General features: G+C 39.7%; 1 protein-coding gene across 3 annotated transcripts in view; it reads left to right on the top strand.

Moving 5' to 3' along the window:
- LOC105253632 overlaps nucleotides 1–25,114 on the top strand; it is a 372,672-nt gene that overhangs the window by 251,045 nt on the left and 96,513 nt on the right. Inside the window, exon 1 of one of the 3 annotated variants that reach the window (XM_025408059.1) lies at nucleotides 16,172–17,463. The exons of the other annotated variants lie outside the window; for them this stretch is intronic. The gene's annotated coding sequence lies outside the window, so the exon portion shown is untranslated. Of the gene's footprint in view, nucleotides 1–16,171; nucleotides 17,464–25,114 lie in introns of those variants that run through there. 3 annotated transcript variants of the gene reach the window in all.

Here is a 25,114-nt window from a genome sequence, read left to right on the forward strand (position 1 = left end):
GAAGAAATGGAAATCCGACGTGGCGGACGGATTTAGTATTTAGATGCATCTAGAAATACCAGAATCAAGGGGATTAGAGTCTACGAGTGAAGCGAAGAGAGCCCGTGATTTTAGAACCGCGAGTTCTCGCTTGAGCATCGAAGAATCCAAAAGGGTCCAATAATGTTGGAATTAGATGGCTGTGACAAATTTAAGCGCTTCACGCCGGAATTAATGGTCGTATTATACGTACGCGTTTGCACAAATCATGTCGGTCAATCCGACGACAAATCATTGTAGTAGCTTGTAACTTGTATCCCTCATAGTAGTCGCTTTGCATTTTTTTTTAACCGTTTGCCACGTCGCATTCGTTCGATGCATCGACAGGATGTTATCGATCGTTTTTTGCCAGTTTTTAAGCCGCCAGGTGCCTTCGATTTTTTTTCCCGTCCCCTCAAACGAAGGACGAGCCACGTCGCAGTGACAGTTTGTCGAGGATTTTCTGTAGGGCGGCTTTATCCGCGTGTTCATGTGGACCCTCGTGCTTTCGGGGACGTGTTTGTAGACTGACCCTGTCACCCTAAATGCACTCCGCGATGTTTGCACTCGCGGGCTCCATCGTGAACCCTCGCGATGAATTTCTGTTTATGCAAATACACAAAAGCCCGAAAGACACTCGACGAGGGAAGTACTTGGTCCCGCGGTTTTGCGGCGCAAACTACAACTTAATACCCGTCTATAACAACATTTTCTACAAGGTGTATCGTAAATCTTTTAATACTCGAACTCTATGCGTAGAGAGCCATTTGTTTGAATGAGGAAAATGCGTTTGTTTCAGCGTGAAGAAATTGGAATACAAATGGCTTTTCCGAGTACGATTTAAATGGAAATGCGGCTCTCATTTTGGCGAAATTTCTTTCAATGCGTCACATCGTGTACGCGCAATTGCGTGATGTACACTTTGAAAAAATAGTTTATTTGCGCAACAACAAAAATTTCGCATTATATAGTCATTACGATCGACATCTTCGCTTTAAGAAAAAGTTATGTCGAAGGGAATATACATGGAAGCGGTTCGACCGAACGGCATACCTGACCGCCAATTATTCCTGCATCTCACCCAACTGCTCCTTCATCCCTCTCCCCTCTCCCCTCTCCTCAGTCCACCCCCCCAACGTCTTTCCAACGTTCAGCGTTTTAACGGACCACCTTGGCCCAAAACACCGGGAAAGATAATTCAGATATCATCCCTCCGATTCTCAAGCAATCCGAGTGAACGAGGAGGATCGGCCCGTGTCGACGCACAACACACGGGCTGCCTCGGGGACTCGCGTGCCAACTGACGTCTCCCAAAGCGGGCCAGATTATAAAGCGGCGATTACTGACCTAACAGCAGGGCGAAGCGCGGAAAATGAGGAGAGGGTTCCAAAAGATGGTCGAGAATCAAGAGAAAAAAAACTTTGATATAATAGTGTGTTGGTGAAGAGCGATAATCATAAGAATGCGTGTATGAGATTTATGGAGAATCGATTAATAGGTCGAAACTAAGAGAGAAAAGTAAAGAATAGAGAAATATAAAGCAAAAAAGAACAATTTTGAATTAGAAAATTATTTCTAAAAAATCAACTAAATGCCAAATTTTTATCAAATTGTTGATTTTTCGATATATAAAATTTTTTTTCTCGAGATGAACAGATATTTGCGAGCTGATGTGTAATACCTTTTTTGAAGTATCTCGTGCACTTCCTTCTCTCTCATCTCATTGAAAGTGCAAATGACGATCATCGGTCACCATCAAAGACAACATTCCAGCTAAATTCAGGTACAAAGAGCGACAAGGAGAAGAGTGAGGGAAAGGATGAGGGCCCGAGTAGAGTGTGCTCATGAGGTCTTCCTGCTGAGAGTCCCAAGCCTCGAAGATCGGAGCCGTGCCGAGGGATTAAAGCGCTAAGAGCGGCGATTACACTCACGACGAGGCGTGAAGTACCTCGCACAGGATCGATCTTCAGGGATTTCTTCCACGGTATGGCGATTGGTGATGACCGAAGACAAAATCTCGTTTATTTTATTTCAAACGACGAAAACATATAATGTGTTTAAAAAACATAATTAAATATTGCACATCGGTTTTTCAAATAATTTCAATTTTATCAAATATTTTTTTCGAATATTGTCTACTGATAGTCAGTGATTAGTATTTTCGTAAAGTTTACAAATTGTTAAAACCGATACTAAAGTTTCTCACACTTATTATTTTGTATTTAAATTTTTACATAAATTTTAATTTTTGGAGTATTGATATAAAAATATTTCAATTCTTTTAATTAGTTTTCCCTAATTATAAATATAAATATATATAATATAAATATAATATAATATAAATATATATATTAATTTTATATATATATATTTAATATTAATTATATACAATAACTTTATTAATATTAAATTATATTAATATTAATAAAATTATAATATATTTTATTATAATAAAATTATAATAAAATTATATATATATATATATATATATATATATATATATAATTAATATTAATATTTTACATACATCGCAATATTAGATTCAGTTACCACCAAAGTTACACAATTACATGGCATTATGAAAGCGAACATGCAATGAGAGAATTTTCACGTAATGCAATTCTATTGTGCACGTAATGACGCATACAAATGTGAGACTTCACACCTTAGATGTGCCGCGATGTAATGAATCTCATTGTCCCTCTTAATTCTTCTTGGAGGCAGTTTCTCTTCGATCTCATCGAGGAAAGGATACTCTCACTCTTTCTTGAATTTTTTTCTCGAATCTCTATGCGTCTCTGTATATAAATTAACATGTGTATAAATTAACTTGTTACACAATATTTTATAATCGATTAATTAACAACATGAATATTCAATCCATAAACTTAATTTTAAAAATGTAAGATTTATTACACAATGTTGATAACTTAGAAATGGATATTATTTGTTTTTCATTTTTCTAATTATTTTCCTTACTCTATAACATATAAAATAATATTTAAAATAAAACAAGAAATAAAAAAACATTTGAAATATAATAATCATCGTATTCTGATTTAAAAGAATTTCAAACATTATTTTTGAATATTTCTGATATATTTTTTTAAATTTTTATTTTAATTATTACATTTTAAATAAATATTTTATATATATTTGCCTACATCTCCATCGGAAAATAAATTTGCAAATAATATTTCAGCGAAACAAAGCTATTTTCTTAAATGATTATTTTTACTTAATATATATTTAAAATACGTCCATCATTCTACATTCGCGTAAACTATATCAAAATTATTTATTGTAACATTATTTTACTAGAAACCTAAATAAAAACTACCCCAAGATAAAATACCAAATTACTTTGATATGTCTATCTCAGCAGAGAATGCGAGGAGAAACACCTCGTATTCTCCTTTCCTTTTCTTTTTTTCTTCGCGAGCGAACGAGACGTGAGCTCACATCGAGACGGCAAAGTGCGTGGATCACGTCGGACGAAAGAGTCCCGGCGGCAGGATTTACTGCTTTGTTAAGTTTCCAAATAAGCCAGCACGCGAGCGCGCACGCGGTTCGTGGAGAGCGATGGCTCACGAATGCGTTAGGCGTGCAACGAGAACGATGGTTCAATTAAGGATGTACCGCCGGTTACTCTCACCGGAGTATAATCTCCTCTCTCTCCCCTCCCCCGCCTTTCCTCTTGCCGCGCCATCCCCGAAATTCGTCTTTCCCTCTCGCTTTCTCGCGGCGAGGAAACTCCCTCACCGCGATCTTCTCTTCCGCGATTCGAAGAAAACTTCCGTTGCTTCCCTCGTTGCGCGAAACGCTGCCGGAAATCTCGAATTACCGAGGCATTTTACGTTAAGAGCGTCGGCCATTTTATCCCGGGACAGAGAACACAACACGACGACTTTACCCCTTCCTCGGTGGGATTAGGAAATGGATAGGCCAACGGCACGCCAGATTCTAGAACCAGCCAGGGGAAAATTAAGGCGCGTCCTCCTTAGCGTTCGGACACGATAAAATACAGGAAGCGAGAGGGGTAAATGAAGCGGCCGAGAATTATACAGACACGTACCTCAATCGCGCTAGAGGAGAATGAGAAAAGAAAATTTCGAATAAAGTACGATTAAGTAATCTACAGTGCTCGACGCGATACAATGTCACGTGTATATTTAAATTAAAAATGTCAATTTGGGGAGAATTTTTAAGGCAATATAAAAAATGTGAAATATTCTCTATTTGCCTTCTCATTCCTCGCATTTTTCGCTACGATTCATAAAATTGGAGAGACGTGTAAAAAAAATATTTCCTGACAAAAGTAGAAGAGAACTGTGACAAAATCGCATTCATTGACGATGGGCGATCGATCGTCCCTTCGAGACACCGCGATATTGGAGCACTATGGTTCTCCGTGAACGTGAACGCTTTTCCTGGAAGGTCGTGTTTGTGCTCGAGCCGGGACTGCTGGAAAAAAAAAGGAGATGCGGATGAACTCTGCGACATTGTTCCCGCATCGACGCCCCGCGGCGACTCTCATCGCTATTCTGGATCTTTTCGCGAGGCCTCGTCGACGGATTCCACAAGTCCTCTTTGACGGATTTATGCGTTTTATGGTTACACCCGAGTCCGCGGGTGGCTAATTGGCGGCACCATGACGTCGATCGAGCGACAGGTCAAAAAGAGAGAGATAGGGACGAATGTAAAATAGAGGGAACGAGGTAAAAGAAAGAAGCGAGGATTCGGTGGTCATCCATATGCATGTGCGTTGTTTTGGTTGGAGGGATAGATCATTATAATGATTGGTATAATATTCTAGACATCGTTGAGCTGCCTTACAAAAGATGAGTCAATTAGAGTTCAGTATTTTATGATACGATATAATGTTTCTTTTTACAGAAATAATTTTACCAAATAATTGGGAAAGTATACTTTTGTCCAAGTTTTCCTTTTATTTCGATTAAAGAGGACAATATAAAAAGATTGCCACCAGAAAAATATTTCCAATAGTTTGTTTCATTTTTTTTATATAGGAAATCATTTTTACAATTTTTCCAAGCAATTGTGTAATATAATTACGTTTTATATTTTATTGTTTTATTGTTTTATATCGATCGATAAAATTCTGGTATGAATCATTTTATGGCCGGTTAGTCATCGATATGTCATCAGCAAATTACACGTAATCTAATGGATATCTCTCTGGTTTCGTTAGCGACTTCGTTAATAACCGATGTTTTTCGTGCTTCAGTTACATTTGTCGCGTGCTTATCAAAGCGAAACCGCCCGCAGAATTTCGAGCTCGTCGCCAAACCGCGCGGAAGAAACGTCAAGTATCTTTTTCACGGAAACGCGACTCACGTGCCGGTGGTAAAATCCGCAGGAGATAGGACGGGAGAAAGGACACCCCCATTTTTCCTTTTCGCTCGTACACCCGACCCCCGTCATAAGGGCCGCCACTTCATATTGCGCGCCGGAATGAGTTACAGTTGGCGGATTCTGCGGGCGAATACGCCGTTTTTCGTCCGTTCGCAAAACACGTCTCGCTGCCGAGACCGCCGAATCTGGCTTTTAAATATTGCGCGACCGCGAGCGGATATAGTATCGTCGAAATATATGCAGCTGCAAATAACCTCAAAATATCCAAACATTTCCGTTTGCGGACGAGAATGTTACCGCGCTCCTGTATATTCGCGATCCGATAATTTGGATCACCTTACGCATTTATATTTAATGACGAAGTAGAAAAGTTCGAATTTCTAAAACGCATCATGATTGATACTCTATTAAAATTTAATTTTAATGTTAAATAAAATTAACGTCAGGCAAAAAAAACGATTATTTATCCTTTGTTTTATTTCCATCATGTTATTGTTTATTGCGCAATCTCTGCATGTTTCAGATAGTTTAAAAAATTTTTTCAATACAAATTCTTACAATGACAAATTAATTTTTTATTTCGCCATTATTATGCGTATACTATAGCTGTCTAATATATTTTTTTCGAATTTTTCATCGCGTTGTTTTAATCAAGATTATCGATTATTCACAAACTCCAGTAGATTATGCGTCCCTCGTAACGAGCGTAACGCAATTTTTCCCCATTCTTGATCATAAAACAAGAACAGGCGTCCTTAACGAAGATACGCGGCGCAAACATTCGGCCGAATCGCAGATAGCCGCGACGTTAAAACAAACCCCCAGAGTATTTACTCCCGAAGGGCGCGAATAAAACTGCTAAACCGTCGCGCGGCCGACACGGCGCGGCAGCTGCAACAAAAAACTCGCGATTTATTAAGTTTCCGGCGATACGTAGCGCGCGGGAGAAAAAAAGGGACAGAGTATCGAGAAAAAAGGAGAGGCAGAGAGGAAAAAAAAACACAAAATGGAGAAAGTAGAGAGAGAGAGAAGAGGCGATTCAGCGAAAGCGGCTGTGCACGACGGATCTGGCAATAAATCCGCGCGTTTCAAGGCTTCGGGGGTTTCATCGGGAGTCTCAGAAATTTATAAACCAGGACCCCTCGTCTCCTCCCCTCTCCCTCGCGTACAGCGAGCGTGAGCACGTATGCAACGTAGCCGCCACTGTCGATCGTAACTATGAATTCCACCTGATTTTTCCAGCCTCCCTCTCTCTCCTCTCTTTCTCTGCGTGCCGTCCTCGTGTATGGAGTGACGACCTCTGGCAGTTGTGTAGGTATCCGCAATTTATTCCCGGACGATAAATCATCGTCCACCTACGCCGGCGATTTCTTTTTGCACTATAAATCAGTGAACCGAGACTCTCTCATACACAGACACCTGCGACACGCAGTGAGAGGGCGAGAGGGGGCGGTGGCGAACCAGGGGAGGAGACACAGCTGGGTCAAAGAGTATCGTTTAATTTGTGTCCGACAATGTGGACGAGTATATCGATAACGACTCCCGTGTGTCGTCAATGAGCTCGACGTTCGAAAATTAATTTTATCGCGCAACTAATCAATGGCGAAAATTCAGAGCGACCCTGGAGGTTTAATTTAGACAGAATAAGATAATCAATTTATATTTAGCAGCGTAGGATATTAATTTCTACTTGATCCCACATTATACATATGTGTATATATATGTGTGTGTGAAGAATGAATATTAAATATACATCAAGAATGCCAGATTTAATTTCATAATAATACTCCAATTAATTTCAATTCAACTTAATGTAAATAATGTAAATACTTAATGTAAATAATATAATAAACATAAATATCTAGTTAAAAATATCATGAAAATTTAAGAAAAACTCCAATTTTATTCAATTTATAAATAAATATGTTTATACGAAAAGAAAAATGTCTTTTAATCGTGATTATATAAACGAACAAATATATATTAAATTTTATGAAAAATTTCAATTTTAGATATCATTCAATTAGAGAAAATCGGTCATGCGACAATCACTTATTGTTAGTCATGCAGTTCGTCGACCGATAACTCTCCGATAACTCGTCTTATAGCAAACTCCATTCTCTCGGGATAGTACAAGGGTCGACACGTCTAACACGGTCGACGACGACGGCCGCCACCGAAAAAGCCGGAAGATAAAGAAAATCGAGGGAGCCCCAGGCATAGAGAAAGAAAGAGGGAAAGAGAAAGCTCTCGCGCGAATAAATCGAAAGAGATTTACATACGGTTCGTTTGGCATGTCGTGTTGAAACGCACGTCTTCGTTCAGTTTTCATTCAATAGAGACTGCGTTTCGAGTAAACTGGTGACTAATCTTTGAAAAATTACATTAATGTTTGCTCCAAAATTGATTATAATATTTATAATCGCAATATATTACGTTATTCAGAGAGCAAAATGATGCTTGAAATAACAAATAAAAATAAGCGTAAATTATTTCTTCTATTAAAATATAAGTGATTAATAATTTAGTTATAATTAATGATATAATTAATGATTTATGCAAATTCAAATATAAAGTTATAATACATATAAATATATATAAATAAAATAAAATTTATATCATATCTTTTTTGTCATTAAAATATAATATTTAGTTTCCAAGATAGTAAGGTAAATTATTATATTAAAAAATAACGTATAATTTATCGTCATAATTATTTTCGAGAAAGTTGTGAAAAATAAAGCAAATATCGAATTTTATATGATATTATATAATGTTTGTTCGGGATATCGTTTTGATATGTTCTGTATATTTTGCTGAAAAAAAATTATATGCTTATCTTATTTAGCTGACTTCAAAGTAGGTAAACAAACTTACGAAGAAACCGACGATTATCGTGTTTGCCTATCGATGTATCATCGCTAGTAGATAATCTGTACAACTGCTTTTTGTGAGAATTATAGAACGTAATAGAAACAGAAAGGGAACATATAATTTGAAAGTTTCATATTTACATTTTTTGAAAATACTTTATATGTAAATACTTAATGTGCTGCAATAATAATTACAAGTCACGTAATTTTAATTTGCCATCAATTAATTTAATTGATATTAGAAAATTATAATAATTCAAGATATAAATTTTATACAAATTCGAATTATGATACAATAGTCGGTCAGAAATTTACATATTAAAAGATTCACAGATCCAGAAGGATGTCATTTAAGGACGATATCGTAAACTTGAATTCTGAATTGCGGATCTTCGACGGAGTCGAAGATCTTTATGCGTTCCATTTTTTTCCGGGAGGGTCCATTCGCTTATAGAATACATTAACGATGTAGTCCCGACAGCGCGATTTGCAGAGTGCTAGGGAAAGTATACTCCCGTCAAGATAGTACACAAGACGACGAGGATGTTTAACAAACACTCGGGAAATTCGCTGCATCACCTTACCGGGAGCGGTCGTCGACAAACAGGGCACGCCTCGAGTGCTTCCAAAAAAAGCTTTTGGCGCTCGAAAGCGTTAGGCGCCATGGATGCACTCTTCCTTATACCCTACTTTTCAGAGAAAAGGAGGGGTTATCTTGTTGCTAAACAGCATCACCATTATCCCCACATTATTTTCCATCGTTCCATTTACGACCGACCTTCGAATTATCGCGCTTAATCATCACACTATCGCTTTTCGTTCCGATAAAATATTTTATGTGGTTTTAGCGGTTTCTCTTTCGTAGAAAAGTTTTCATACGAAAAAAACACACGGTAGAAAAAGTTATTTACAAATTTAAATTATATAGTTTAATTATAATTTTTTTACTTCTACATTTTCACGCATACAGATATACTCGTATATATTTTTATAATATATTTCTCAATATATTATAATTTTTTATTTATATTTTTCTAATTTTCCAATATAATCCCTCGTTTGATATTTTGAATTTTTCTTTTCCATGACTTCTTCCCATCTTTTTGTAGGTCCTTAAATTATATTCTTGGCAAAATTCTCGATTCCACGGATCCTCTATAAATTTCCTCTATCACCAAATTGAGTCTCTCTCTCTCTCTCTCTCTCTCTCTCTTTCTACGAGACTCTCCATTGATTATCGATGAAGTACACGTTCTCGATTAAACTAACGGACAACGATAGAGTTTGGTGACGTGAGGACCTTCTAATTCTCGAACAAGGCTACTATTTTTCGAACTAATCCCTACGTATTATCGTATCTAGTGTGCGAGATAGACAGATAGATAGATCGAATTCGCCAACGTCGAATCCGTCGAACGTCGCCCGCGGTGCGACAACCGCGGTTTCATGAACATCGTGGGAGCTTTTTCGGGCATACATGTCCGAGGATATCCCTCGGGAAACGTCGACACACACAGGCGGCGATCTGACGCGACGTGGTAATATTTGCAGTTGGCTGGCCCGGTTCCGTCCGTCGTTGACATCAGCGCCGGTTGACAACACAACGCCCGGGCCTCGCCGTCGTTTCATCAACCGCACCTGCGGTCGCGCCTATCGGTGACGGAATTTTTATCGCCATCGACATTTCTTCGTTAGCGAGGAAAACATGTCGGTTGAAACGTAAACGACACGGACGCGGTGAACGATATTTCACATCTCGCGTAATTATCCCATTGGAATTTGCATGATTGCGTCCACAAAATCGCGAAACAGATTCGAGCATCGGGAAGAAATAAAGGAAGTCTCCCGAGCCGCGGAGATAGATCTTCAGGTTGTCTGGAAAAAATATGCAAAGACTTTTTCGAAAAGAGCCCCACATTTGTAATATATTTTATTATCATTTGATTTTTTATTTTATATTTTATATTTATATTCTATTATTATTTTATATTTTTATATTTTATTATTTTATTTTTTATTTTACATCGATACAAAAAAGGAAACGTAAATAAATGATAAAGGGAGATTTTGGATCAGCAGCGCGGTATAGATTTCTTCTTATACATTTCGAGTGTGTCGGAGAAATAAAAGTTTTCAGCACAATTTTGCTGAGAATCGAGAATTCGAAAGTTGAAGGAAATTTCTCATCGCGTTGCCAGCCAGAGAAACAGATCCATTAAACAGAGGAGCGTAACTTGCGATCTTTGCGGCATTCTTAGCACGCTTGCTAAGGATATTTCACGTGTGCCAGCAAAGCTCCTCGTTCCTACACGTTCATCGGACATGTCTTCGAGAACAATGGCTCGGGAATATCGATCTGACACCGCGCCAATATTCCGATATTTGCGATCGATATTACCCTCCCTCTCTCTTTCTCTTTCGCTCTTTTTACATATTTATCTATCTCTATGTATTTATCTATCTCTATGTATTTGTCTGCCTATCATATCTACCCTCTTCGATTCCGTTGAATCTGTTCAACATTTAATCATCCAATGTGCATTGAGTATAATTTAATATTTAATCTATGAAATACCTCTCTTCTCCCTCTCTGTCTATCTCTCTCTTTATATTTTCTTATTTATTCTGTCAAATATGATCGTCCACCGTCTGGTTGTTTAAATTTTTCACAACCGTATCTATAATATTTAAACGAACATAATAATATAATAATTCTTTAACCTATTACCACGTAACGAAACTCTGCGAATTGTCACTCTTCGTATATTCTTGTCTCCATTTTGTCGGGCTCGTTTGACACTGCGTCCACATTGTCCATTCTTTTGTGTGCGCAGCTTACTCTTTTCTAGAGGGACGATTTAGTCCCAAACTGCTCGGTAAATACATCTCCTTGGTCTCTACGTCCTCCCTTCTCTCCACCGCTCTTCCCCCCCGCTCGCCTCCTTCCAAGAATCCTACATCCCGGTACCCGTCTTCGGCCTCGTTTGACGAAGTTTTCAATGCCGCCGGCCAACAGGGGGACAAGTAGTCCGAGAACCCCGTCCTGTTCTGCCCTCCTCCTCCTCTCCCCAATCCTTCGTTCCGTGGAACGTATGGGGATCGTCCAAATACTCTCGTTCGCGGTATTTGCGGATATCCGCCGATAGTTTCGCAATAGCAGCCGCGAAATGGAAAGGGGTTGGTACGGGAAGAGTAGGGGGTCGGTCGGTCATAACGGAGACGCGGGAGGGAGGAGAGGAGCAAACAGCGAGACCCTCTCTCACGGGGCGTCTGCAATTCGATCCTCAAAGCCCACCGAGTAAATACAGCAACGACGGCAGCGGTGGCGGCGGCGATGGGAAATGGCGCGGGTAGAACGAGGGGACGAGAGAAACGGTAGCGTTTAATTAATTCCATCCATCGCGTCGCTACGATTGTATAACACAGCCGGCAACCCCCGGTGCTTCGTTTTTGCCGATTCCCTACCTCTCCCCTCCCCTCCCCTCCGCATCGCGACGCGGCACGGTCGCTTGTTCCGGGGTTTCCGGGGGTGAAAATACGCGCATGGAATAACGCGAAGCTAGTAGGTCGGAGAGAAGTCTAGGAGATATCTTTAGCGTTCTCGAGTTCTTGCGACCGATGATGAAGCAGATAATGATTTACGAAAATTCGCGGATGCGATTTACGAAAAACGCGTATTTCTTCAAATAATCGAGTGTTATTAATCTTAAAAAATTTACATGGTTTTCTACATCTGTGACAATCATTTTCTTATATGTATATGGATAACTTTATTATTATTTTTTTCTTTCCCTCTCTCGTATTAGTTTTAAATAAATTAATTTTGAATACTAATTTTAATAATAGTTTCAATATACAAACTTTAAATAGAAAAAAAAAATTGTTAAATATTATATCAATATGAAAATTGCAAAATAAAATAATTATAACCTGCGTAAGTAGGACATGTATTATAGCTATCCACTTTCTGGTACATATCATCGCGAATGCATTTCTGAAAAATTTCCTACAAAAACATTTACAGCGCCGAGATTGCAAAATTATGCGGAGGAAGTAGGTCACGTGACAAGAGCTAATAATTATGGAAATAGCATGCGTCACAGATGGGATACTCGTCGCGCATAAGACGAAGCACCCTAGGAATTTTGCATACGTGGATATATTTATTTTCCCATGTTAAATATGTCGCGAAGAGAAGTGGATTGCGCGTCGAGGCGGATTATTTTCAAACATTATAATATCACGTGTCGCGCATGGAACTTGATTTTGTGCGGTCTTCTTTGCGTCTGCTTCAATTATAATATGCATATCATACACGTCTATAACAATGAATTCCGTTGCATAATATCTCGTGCAATTGCGAATAAATTACACTATTGTTGCGTTCGTTGTTGGATTTTGCGAAAAATGACAATCTTGAAAAATCCAAGCTTCGATTCCTCGCACCTTCTGCGTGTATTATTCCTTCGAATTGTAATCACAAGAGCTAAAGCGGTAAAATAAACTACCTTGACCCGTCCGCAAACATCTTACACGATTCAGGAGAGCGAGAATTGCTCTTTCCGTGTGAGAAATGGAAAAAATAAAAAGCGTGAAAAATCGTGTCATGTGGGAGAGACGGTGGGGGAAGGGGAAGGGGCGCGGAAGATATAAAATTCTTCCTCCACAATTCTCCTTATTCTTCACAAGAGTAATGGTCATTCTGACACGTACTGCTCTGACACGTCCTGCAGGGGGGATTCCGTAATATTACAAGACGCGTCGAACTGCTCGGGCACGTTTCCGGTCTCCCGAGCGCGCGCGAGGATATCCTTTCGCGTGCTGCATAACCCCCTGTCCGAACAGATATCCCCCGTCCGAAGAGATACCCTCTCCCCCTCCCCCTTCCTTCTTCTTTCCGTTCTTCTCAGTCTCGCGAGAGAGCCGGATGACCCACATACGTCAAATTACGAGTTCCCGCGCGAGTTCCGGCACCGGGATCCGCGGATTTCCGCCGCAAGAAATCGATAAGAAGACGTCCCGTCCGTCTAATCCGACTTCCTATACGCCAAGTGCAGATCCGATAAGAACATATCGTACTCGAGATGGTAGAGTCGCTTGACTCCGCGCGAGAATCGTGAGATTCGAAGAGATATAAATCTCGATGGATCAATGATTAAAGCGGATACACGAGAGTGCGCTTATTTACGCGCGTGCGATAAATTTTTTAATTTTTTTTCTATAAAAAGTACGCGGAAAAATAAATCTGACAGTATTTAACAATTTTCATAAATCATAATGATGTGATTTTATTAATAAAATTGCTGGTAAATTATTCCATTTATTATCTCCTGTACGCAAAGTATAAGAAAAATTTATATATTTTAATATTATATATATATTTTAATCTTCAATAACAAAGGATGATAAAAACGAGAAACAGAGTTTATTGGCAAGCTGAGATTTTCAAGATTACAAGTTTACTTGCTTCGTAAGATGCTTTCCTATGTAGATATCTACTTAGGGTCTCTATTCTCTGGAAAAACACGAAAAATTTGAAATTCTGAAGGATTTCTTTTGTACCTGAAAAATCAGCGAAATCTCATGGAATTTTATTGGAAATTTTTTTTTAAATTCTCTCTGATAATTTTGCTCTTAGACAATCCGTCGATATTGCAAGCCAAGTTGTGAATTTATATATGTGTAATAAAAATATGTTATAAATATACATCTCTGTTTATATATTCAGTGTCTTAGCAAAATATATTGAATATGCAATATTCTTTATTTCAACTTTTAATGATGAAAAAATGAAGATGTTATGCAAGTGAAAAATGTTTATCTTATGAAAGTTATTTCTTTCAAAACATTTGCAAATCTAACTTGAAACTTAAGTGACTCTGTATTTTTTTTCCTTTTCATAGTAGAAAACGTTAAGAAACGCGTATAATAAAAAAAACTTATTTTAAATGATTGACCAAAAAAATCTTATAAATATTCCCTTACCTAGAATTTTAAAAATATCTGGTGGATCAGAAAATTTTTTTAAGAGAGTTTCTTTACGAGATTCGAGTAGACACCCTGCTTACATTTCAATCTGTTCTACGAAGCAATTGCAACGAGTATCGCAGCAAGCCGAGATCATTATCGGTCACGTGATCCATTATGCATCCAAGGTCGCTCGCGAAAGCGCAACGTCGTATAATCGATATCGCTTAGCAGGTGGTGATTCTTTCCCAGTTTCGTTGAAAAATCCATACGTGGAAAAACTTTTCTAGGAGGAGATTGAGAGCAAGCAAGGAAAAAAGCGAAGGGGAGAGAAAGGAGCACACGTCAAACGCGTCGGTCGATTAGGCCGTGGGAATCGTCGTCTTTTGACAATCGATTCTTGCCAAGGAGAAATTCTCGCGGGACGCGACACGACTCGCGGGATCGATGCGTTTTCCGCGCCGACGTGAGTTTCCTTGTTTGAATCGCACTCGCATCTGATTCTCCCGTCTAATGTAAGACGTCGTTTCGACGACACGAACGTCGTCGTCGTCGTCGTGAAATACCCGCTCTCGCCGTCTCTTATTTACCCGAAATCCCGACGACGGAACGCTCTGTCGTTCTTACCGGCTCTGCTTTCATTGTACGAGTTCGTCGACGCGAAGCTACCGCTGGCAAGCAAGCGAGATGTAAACTCGCCCTCTCGAGGAGAGCACGAGACAAAAAGAGAATGAATAACGAAAAATGTTCAAACTCAAATTGACTCCGAGATCTCCACAAATTTCAAATGACGAACCGATATTCTAGACTCTAGACCGATGCTCTTCATTTCTCTCATAGAATAAAGGCTCGCATTTTTCTAATTTTTTTCAGAATTATTTTTTCAGAATTATTGTAACTCACAAAAAACGCCGATGATGAGAATTATCATTGGTCAAATTTTTTTAGAATTATAAAAATAATAGAACGAGAATTTCAACCTCGCTTTTCTAACGCTAGGTTTAACAAGCCAACACGAGTGGCATGTATGACTTTCGACAAATGCATGCGCGTGGAAAACGTGCTCTAAAGACGTTATTATTCATGTGTCTACGCGAAACATCCTTTTGTGTACAATAGAGTCTTGTCACAGTCGAGAGGGCACCACTTTGCAAGCAGGTACGCTGGTCCTTCGAATAATAGCTCCGGCTTGAAGGATCCGCCAAACTGGATCCGACCATGAAACGTGACACTCGCGGAAAGTTAATCCCAACCCAACAAGAAACTAGTCTCTTTCAAGTTGCACATAAAGAAATAATCATTCTCCCATGACGTTAATTTTAAATTTTCGTAGAGTCTCAATTTTTAATGAATTAATTATATCAAAGAACAAGTTTATGAAAATGTAGCGCAAAATTTAAATACACGATAAATTATCAATTTTTCAGAATAATCTTCCAAAGAGTTTCAATAATCAAGAATAATCGTATCAAGGTACAAATTCGATTGAAGTTCGATTCCGAACGATCACGACAAAAACAAACAAACAAGCGATACCTATGTAAACAAAACTCGAGTGAAAAAGTCGTTGGTGTATCAACGGGTCGTCTCAGGCCCTAGAAAAAGAAAAGATCGGTATGGCGTTACAAATTCGAGCTATCCCGAACGACGCTAGCATACGACCGTAGTAGAGGATGAAACGCCTGTGTCCTTCTCACCCTTCCCCTCTACCCCGGCCTTGTGCCCGGCACCCTCATGAAAGGAGTCTGCCACACGCATCCCGAGGAAGGAAGAGGGGCCTCGCCGACTTTGGCGCGGGGCGCGGGGGAGAAATTGCCAACGCAATGGCGCGCGTGGTGGGGGCGCCACGCGGTGGTGGGGGTAAGCGCGGTAGTGGGGACGGGCGAGCTCGAGGCTCGAGGCTGCCGATCGCGCGGAGAGCAACAGTGTGCCGCGCGCGGTCGGCGAGTAAGCGTTGCTCTCGGATGACAGGTGAGACAGGGGGAAAAGAAACTACGAGTGACTTGGAAGTTCGAGGTGCAGTTTTTCGGAATCGCGTCCTCGGTAGATTAAGTATAACGGAGCCGAGTGCGGAGTAACAGTGAAGGATAAACAGCTGAATAATTTCTCCGTTGTGTCTGAATAAACTCGACGAGAGAGTTATTACTTTATCTCTCGCGAATCAAGGGAAATATCGTTCGGCGAACGTAAAGTGGCGATATTTTCGACTATCGCGCTATCAAAGGGTGTCGAAGTGAAGGTGAAAATTGAGTCTAGTGTATGTGCATATATATGTGTGCGCGTGTGTGTATATATTATATATACGTGTGCCGCTTCCCCCGATGGATGTTTCCTCAGGAAAAATAGCGCGGCGGTGTTAGACGAAGGTGAGGTGCAGCGTCGCCGGTTGAGAAAGAGCGCGAGCTCGACGGATTTTCCCCGACGTACGATACTCGCTAGCTGAATTATCGGGCATCGCCGATGTATATTATATCTCTCGGGGGTGAAAATTCAACCCTTCGTCGCCTCTCTTCGATTTTCTGGACACCTTGTCAATTTTCCGACGCAAAGGATCGACCGAGGTCAGGAAACTCATCTGCTCCCGGATACACATCTTTACACCGTGAATCAGGCTCCAAAGAGGTGAATTACAAGAAGCTCGTCCGAATGAAAACACGCGCGACTGTTTTTCCGAGATAGAGGGAAACGCAGAGTTGGTCCGAAGCGCGCGTCTCTTTTTTTCTTGGAGAGAGTAAATGAAAGGGCGCTTCGCGCAGTGTGTTTGTCGCGCGTCAACGTCTGCCGGCGCAGTTTACTGACCTCGAGCGACGGGGGTTGGCGAGGCTGCCCCTCGCGACGACACGGCAAGGGAGAGACGGCCAGACGGCCCTTTGTGATCCGACTTGACGAACGTCTCGCGGCGATAACGCCGCGCGAGGGGTGAGATTAGCCCTTTCTCTACGCGGCTTTCATCGCCATCGCGGCCGCAGTTTGCCGCATCATCGGCCCCGAGATCGCCGACGACCGTCGGCGGCCACAGGCGTCGTTCCACGAGTGTCGCGCGATACTTCCTCGCCAAAGTCATCGTCAGTGCAGGTGAATCGTCGACGGGGCGGCGAGTGTCACGCGCTCTGTCTCGTCGCGAGTGGAAAAACGCAGCGCGCGGACGGGAAATCACCCGCGGCGGGGAAATGCGCTCGTAGCAAATCGACGACGTCGTCTTCACCGCAGTCGCAGCCGGATTTCCAAGGTAAGCGTGTGCACGTTTATCGCTTCCTTACGTCGTCGTCGACGTCGTCTTTTCGCAAACTTTGAGAAAACGACGAGGACGACTGTGTATACGTCAGGGGAATTCGCTCAGAAGTGAAATAATCATCGATGGTTAGCTCGATAAATGGTAAATCGTGTGAAAGGAAAACGGAATTAATGTAAAGTTTATTGATTGCGCGCGATTCGAGAATCGAGAAATATAGAGAATGACATGTCTGTTTGACAGTTGTGAATGATCATCGTGGGAGAGGAAACTTGAGATTGCATTTTGACTCGTGATATGAGAAGCGTCGAGATAATTTTAAATTCGATGCGTAAAAAAGATGATTACGTGCTTAAACTCTTGACGGGCATATGTCACGATGATTAAATCGTAATAATCGTGCTTGAAATAATTTTTTATCAATACATTGAATAAAATAAAAACCCATTTAAATCTAAAATCTATATTTGAATAAAATAAAATCTGTTTAAACGAAGTAAAAGTTTCTATTTAAATAGAAAGTTTCGGAAGAAAGAGAGGAAAAGCTGTCAGTTTTTTAGAAATAAAAGTACTCGGAAACGAATGCGAGTTCATTCTCGTTTGGGATCCCGCGATTTTGGGGAAAATTTTGTCTTCCTTGCCCGAAAAGAGGGAAGAGGAAGGAAAAAAAAAGGAAAGATGAAAATATCGTGTGAATTACTCCCGTGTCACGTGGCAAGTTTCGGGGCACAGTAAAGTTCGACGCGCTCCGCTTTTTCGGGATCCTGCCCACCGCGCTGTCCTCCTTTTTAACGCAACCCGGTGCAAAGAGGATTACCTCGGATTCGCTCCTAAAAGCATCTCGACGAACGACGATTTCCATCGCGAGAGAGAGACCTTTTCGCGCGCGGATGAGTGACCCGTTTCTGCGCGGATTATCGCGCTATCGATCGCGGATTTGCGAGAGGGGGATCCTTCCGGTTCGCGCGGAATAATGGACTTTGCTTTCGATCGATAACCTTAATAATTTAGGGCAAAGACGCGTTTGGAATTATAGAAGACGAGAGGTGAAAATGACGCGTATTGTACAAATGAAAATAAGGGATTATTTATTTAATAATCGAACGGGGATTAATTATAATAATCATAAATTTTAGTAGAGTTGTTAATTTTTTATGGATGTTAAAAATGAAATAAATAAATCCTGTTTCATCTCGTAGAAGCATTGCCATTTCCAAAATAATTTAATTGAGAGCTTGATGATGTACAATTACGAATAAATGTTTAAGAGCAAACAATGAATAATGTGCTAGAATGAGACGCGTTGTACAAATAAAAATGAAAGATTATCAATTTAATAATTAAATGTATACAATAAGCGAGAATTACATAACGCGCGGTTAATTACGATAAACGTAAACATTGAGAGTTCTCAATTTTTTTATCGAATTTTTAAAAAAATGACATAAATCCTGAGCAAAGGATAAATAATTTTGTAGACGCTCGCGTTTTCCGGCCCGTGTGACGGTTCGCGGAGTCGATATAAATCGCGAGCGATCCTTCTTTCGCGTGCGCTCGCGAAGGCGTGTTTTCTCGAGGGAAAAAGTCGGTGGCGGCGATAAAATTTTACTGCCGCTCAAACCGAGGTTTTAACGCATCCTGGCCGCGACATTCTTGCACTTTTCATCGACTCCCGGAACATCTTGACGCTCCGAGCTCGGAATTCGGAGAATCGAGCTCGTCTCCGTCCCCGTAAAATACCAATACAGTCGCGAGACGTACGTCTCGTGTCGTCCCAGGCACATTTCGGGCTCCCGGGATGCGCGACTCGTTTGAGAAATAGTCATTTCTGCGAACTCCATATGTGCGTTACGTCACACGAGCAACTCGAGTTCCCTTCTTTTAATCTCGCGAATGCGCGCCCTCGACGATAGAAATTTTTCCCGTCGAGCTTTCTCGCTCTTCGATCGATTCCGATAGCGCGACTACACTTGTTATTTTCTTGAGTGCATCCCGGCGATGAGGATTTTTCCTCGTCGACGAGCTCAAATGTCTCACCGTGGTGTTTCCGAAAACGGCAGAAATTTCAAGCGTACGTTATGCTCCCTTTCGCTTCGCCTCGATTGCAACCGGTTCTTGTTTTTCCGAGACGTCGGGTGTAACAAGCGTCTTTCTTCGTGTAACTTGTTTCTACTCTATCTCAGTGTTGTTTTTCACAAAACATACACATTTATATATATTATGTCTATTATCAATTGCAAGGATTTTGATAATTTTCTCTTTTCTTCTTTTTTTTAAATTGCCTTCGTATTTTGTTTGATTGCATCGTATTCTTTGTTACTTGTTCTTTTTATTTGCGAATTTAAAGAATTATAATTGATGAATTTTTATTAGAAATACAATTTAATTTCGACAATTTTATTCGCTGAAAAATTGAGCGTCGCGATATATTTTGCGCTCGGAGACCGCAAAAAAATTGCCACGTGCATTACATTTTCGATCGTGTCAAATCGCGCCTCCTTGTTATTTGCTCGAGCTCATCTCGTCGACGATAAGAATTTCTCGAACCTCCCGACACAAGTTTCCCAGAACAAGTATTATACGCTGTGTGCGCTCGAAATCCGCGAAAATCTCTACGGATGTTGCAAGTTGGACCGAATCAAATGCGGAAGTCCTTGTTATTTTCTCGAGTATACCCTGGTGACAGGTTTCCTTTTCGTCAGCCACAACATGTCACGATTGAGTTTGCAGAATGAGCAAATATTACATCGTCGAGACAGAATTCCTTTCGGATGCGTCAAATTAAAAGTAACAGTTGTCGTGCACGCACTTTTCGTTTAGGAATATGTAATATTAATTAATAATTCGAATATTAAAAACTTGCATTATATACAACTGACACAGAAATTTGGCAGTCTTTTTCCAAGAAATAATTTGTAGAAAAATCAAAGAAGATTGCATAATTGCGACAGTGACAACGAGTTCTTTCATATCGTCTTCTACGAATGTAACTTATAACGGTTCGTAAAGCTCGAGATCTTTGTTCCTTTACCCTCCGCGAATGACTTCTATTTTTACTCCTGCGAACGACACACGATTCTCACAGGATTCCATAATCTTTTCATGCGCTACAACAGTCAACAGATTGATCGAATCCACGATGCCGATATTTTCTCGTAAGCAAAACGTAATGCGACAGCCGAATTCAATCAGATATGAAGAAAAAAAAGGAAAAAAAAATTGTAGAGAAAGCATAATCCGTCGAGCAACTAAAAAAGATAAATAAATGGAGAAAAAAAAGAATAATAAAATAGTGATGAAAATATAAAATATCAAAATTACATCCATAAGCGATAATTTTGATTATAGTCATCTCTCCTTTGAAAAGTCAAGTCGCGTTTTTAGGCGGTACGATTAAAACGGCGGAAAGTTACGACCTTACATTTCATCGGATTTCTTCTTTCCGAGGGGACGGGAGGAAAACCGCGTCTTTTCATCGTATCTTCATCGTATAAACGCTATTCTCGGTTTTAAAGAGAGTTACGACAAACGTACTCGCCCGGACGGGGGTTGAGCGCGGGATTAATCTCGTCTGGAGGAATCCCGGATCCGGGGAGGGGTTTATAAGTGTGACTGCGACTGACAGTTATTAGGGACAGTTATGGGGGCGAGGGGGAAGGGTGGGATGGCCGTGAGCGAAAATGTGACCCGCGGCCTCGCTCGCTCGCTCTTGCTCGCGGCGACGTCCGACGCTTACTTTATTTCTCGGTATCCTTCTGGAGACGCGGACGTGATGTCTTGAGCCGGTGTCCTAGGACTAGAGCGCGTTCTCGTCCGTAGAAAATTACTATCTTCTCTATGCCGGGCGCGCTCGTGCCAAAAGCGATTTAGTCAACGATGCCGGAATCATCCTGATGGCCAACGAGCGGATTGAAAACAATGTCGTTCCCGCGTATCGCTCGGTCGTTACCCAAGAAAATCTTCCATGTCGTAGAGACGGCCAATAGTACGTCGAAACGGCGCCCTTGGAAGGAATTAAAGGCATTAAACGAATTTATAAATATTCCGAATGGAATATTTTTGTACATGCGAAATTTCATTAATCTATTTGATAATATATGGAGAATGATATGAGGATTTTTTTTATTTTGCAATTAATATAAATGTCGAACCGTACGTAATGTCAAAACTTTTGCCTAGTTTTAAATTGTAGGATTTTGATTAACGAATGTCCATGTCTATTTCAATATTTTAAGATCAACAATGACAGGCAAGAAATATAGAAAAAGATTTTAGATGAATGATTAAAGTCTATATAAAAATTTCTATATATATCGACTTTTATTCTTTGCAAAAATAACTGTAAATCTTCGATCTTGTTGAAACGATGAAAGTGACATCGCCTTTAAGAGAAATTAAAGACACTAAATCAAATTTGTAGAATGGAATATTTGGACATCTACTACACTTTCTTCTGTGAGATTTTAATATCCTCTATTTGGTAATGTTAAAAATTTTGCAATTATTATAAATGTCAATATGTAATATCGAAGCTTTTTCGTAGTTCCAAATTATAAAACTCTGATTCTGGGGACGAGTTCTTGTTTATTTCAACATCTTAAGACTTCGGATTAATATAAATAAGAAATGAAAGAGTACAGATGAATAATAAAAATGTCTATGTATCGACTTTTATTTTTCCTAAAAATAATTGTGTACAAAAACATTAAAATTGGACAATTCCCAAAAATTTTCTGATATTTATAATTTTGTGTAGAGTGAAATTGTACACAATGGGCTATTGCGGTCGTAACTTTGGAAATATTGGGTTAAAAAAAAATCGAAACTGCATAAAAATTCTCATTTGTCTCTTTTTTTTCGACTTTTTATTTTGTAATTTTTGGAGCAGAAACCATTTACATGCAACGGACTAATGTTTCGCGGTCGTTTTGAAAAACATGTATTTTTATGCAAAATATTATGTTGATGGAAACAAACACAGCAACCGATAAAAACATTGAAACGAGCGTTCGGCAGACTATTCGTCCTGGCACAAACGGACAAAACGAAAGTGCAGCGACTCGGCGCGAGGTGGAGGCACGAATCGATGCACGAAGCTGCATAGACGTCGCGCACACAAATCGCAGAGCGATGCACTCTCAAAGGAGAAGAGTTTCGCTTAAAAGCAATCGTTTTAGTTGGCCGATATTGATATTTTCAAGAATAAAATGCGTTGTACATCGAACGCAAACATAAATGTTACATAGTTTTTTTTAATCAAAATACAGAGAACTTAATTTTCGATCAATTAATATATGCGTACTGCGAATTCAATGTTTTTCAAGGTACATTTGCATATGAATGGTATAACACGCTAAGGTTCTCCTAATTTATTTCATTTATTCGGGTTAACGTTCACGTAGACGAAATTGCTGAAATTTCCCTTTCTCGTATAATTCGCTATATCGTGTAATTCATTGCAAATTTCATGCCAACCATTTCTGCGTTTATATACTGTAGTTCAATAGAGTTGTATCAAGAACAATTTAGCTGCAAAATCCTCTATGTGTAACACATGTGTAACACTAGTAAAAACATATTAAAATTATTTCTTGTTTATTATTTATTATTTTTTATCTTTTATGCGATATTTTGAATCTACAATGTAGCTTTAAATCGCCAACGGAACGAGATTACTGCCTAAAGTTCGATTTATCCAGTTATGCGTGAATTGATAAGAAAATAATAAAAACGAATTAAACACAATGAAATTGATGAGCACATTAAGATAATAATATCAATGATATTGAAATAATAAATTTCAATAGTTTTCCCTCCATGTCACTAACAAGCTTTTATGGGGAATATTTTCAATCTGTATGTTGCATTGAGAAAACTCCAGCTAATTTTGCACGGGAAGAGAATCGGATTGAATAACTTTTAATAGAGAAATAGTCATGTGTCACACGAATAATTCCACATCGGTTCATCCCCGGGAAGCGCTGCAAACTTGCTCGCGTCGCGGCGATTCCACTTAAACCGAGTTTACGACAGACGGCAAACCGAGCGACGTTTACCCGATGGACACACCAGTCTGGGCTTTATCGCTCGTTAAGTCCATCGCGATTAGTGTCCCTGATCCGACTGGATGGCCGGCCGCGTCTCAGCGTCTTTCTCTTTCTCCTCGTATTGTGTCCCTCACAAGAGAAATACTTTTACGAACGCCATAGTCCACGGATAAGGAACGGTTTCTACGACGCTTTTCAGGTGGCCGGAAGTTCCGATACGAGCGTCCGTTAATGCGATGTCGAGCGTGATAAAACTTTCGTCGCTCGTCTCACGTTTCACGGTCGTTTATGCGGACGCATCATTGACACCTCGACATACTGACTTTTTTTTTGAAAGTGTCAAAGATGCTGCCAACTAAACGATAAAATTAATCGGGGCTTCATTATTATCTCTGAAATATTTTTATGCGCTTTAAAATATCCTTGAAGGTAGGAAAATAAGTGAGAATTAATTGTAGACGCGAAATGTCAATATATATATATATATATATATATATATATATATATATATATATATATTGTGAAAACTGAGATCGGTATAAATTCGCAAAAATTAATCCGCCTTTTTTTCTCTTTATACATTTTTAATTTACTTTTGGTACTGCATTATATTTTTTTAGTTTAATTTCTGCTTTCTTAATCTAAAAAAGTTCTTATAAAGATAATTCTCTCATAAATGTCTAACTCGTAATATTTTTGAATGTAGCAAATATTTAAATTCATAATTCTTGTAAAATATTTAAGCTTGGAAATAGAAAAAAAGATAAAAGAAGAAAGATCCTTATATCTCCGACAAAAAGCAATTTAAACTTTCCTTCTGGAAAATATTGTTCATCTCTAGAAGCTCTTCTATTTAAATGTACCTTTCCAGATATACAACTTTTTTCAAAACTTGAGATGAAAGTCTCAGATAGCCTCATTATTTATGTATCTAAAAAATCACAGGTTGCTGAAACATTCTAAGATCAGCGACGACACCGAGATTACCTCCGCCGATATCCCATGGCATCCCTTAGCTCGCCACCCTCTTAACGTAACATGCAAGCTTGCCGAAATCATCTCCATTAAAGGATGGGGCGGCCGGGCTTAATAAAGTACCGGTGAGGAACCCGAGACACGTGCGTGCGAAAGCTTTCCTCGCGGACTCGTGGGGAAGGTAAAACTAAGAAGAGGAGGTGATGTGCAGGGAAGAAACTTACGAGGGTAGTTTAACGGCGTCTTGAGGGTGACGCCCGAGTTTTAGGTATCCCGTTACCTTCCCTTTCGACGCGCGTTCTTGCACCACCATCGCTGGCAGCTCGAATTAAACGATCTCCGGGAGGAGTTTGTAACTTGTAGCCAACGGAGATGGCGGTTGTAGGCAATTCGATCGAGATCTCGCGTCAAGAGGGTGACTCGGACTATCCTCTGATGGTCGTTATTTTCAGCGACAAGGGTGGTACCGTCATATGTATTTAATTATTGTTTTAAATGAGACAGATTCTTGGCGGATACAAGAGGGAAGAGAAATGTGACTTGATATATATTAATTAAAATTTTGATGTAATTATAGATTTGTTAAATGTAATAACCATACTCATTAATATAGATTGCAGTGCTCT

The sequence above is a fragment of the Camponotus floridanus genome, unplaced genomic scaffold (assembly GCF_003227725.1).
Source record: "Camponotus floridanus strain SB8 unplaced genomic scaffold, Cflo_v7.5 scaffold2, whole genome shotgun sequence".
Lineage (NCBI taxonomy): Eukaryota > Metazoa > Arthropoda > Insecta > Hymenoptera > Formicidae > Camponotus > Camponotus floridanus.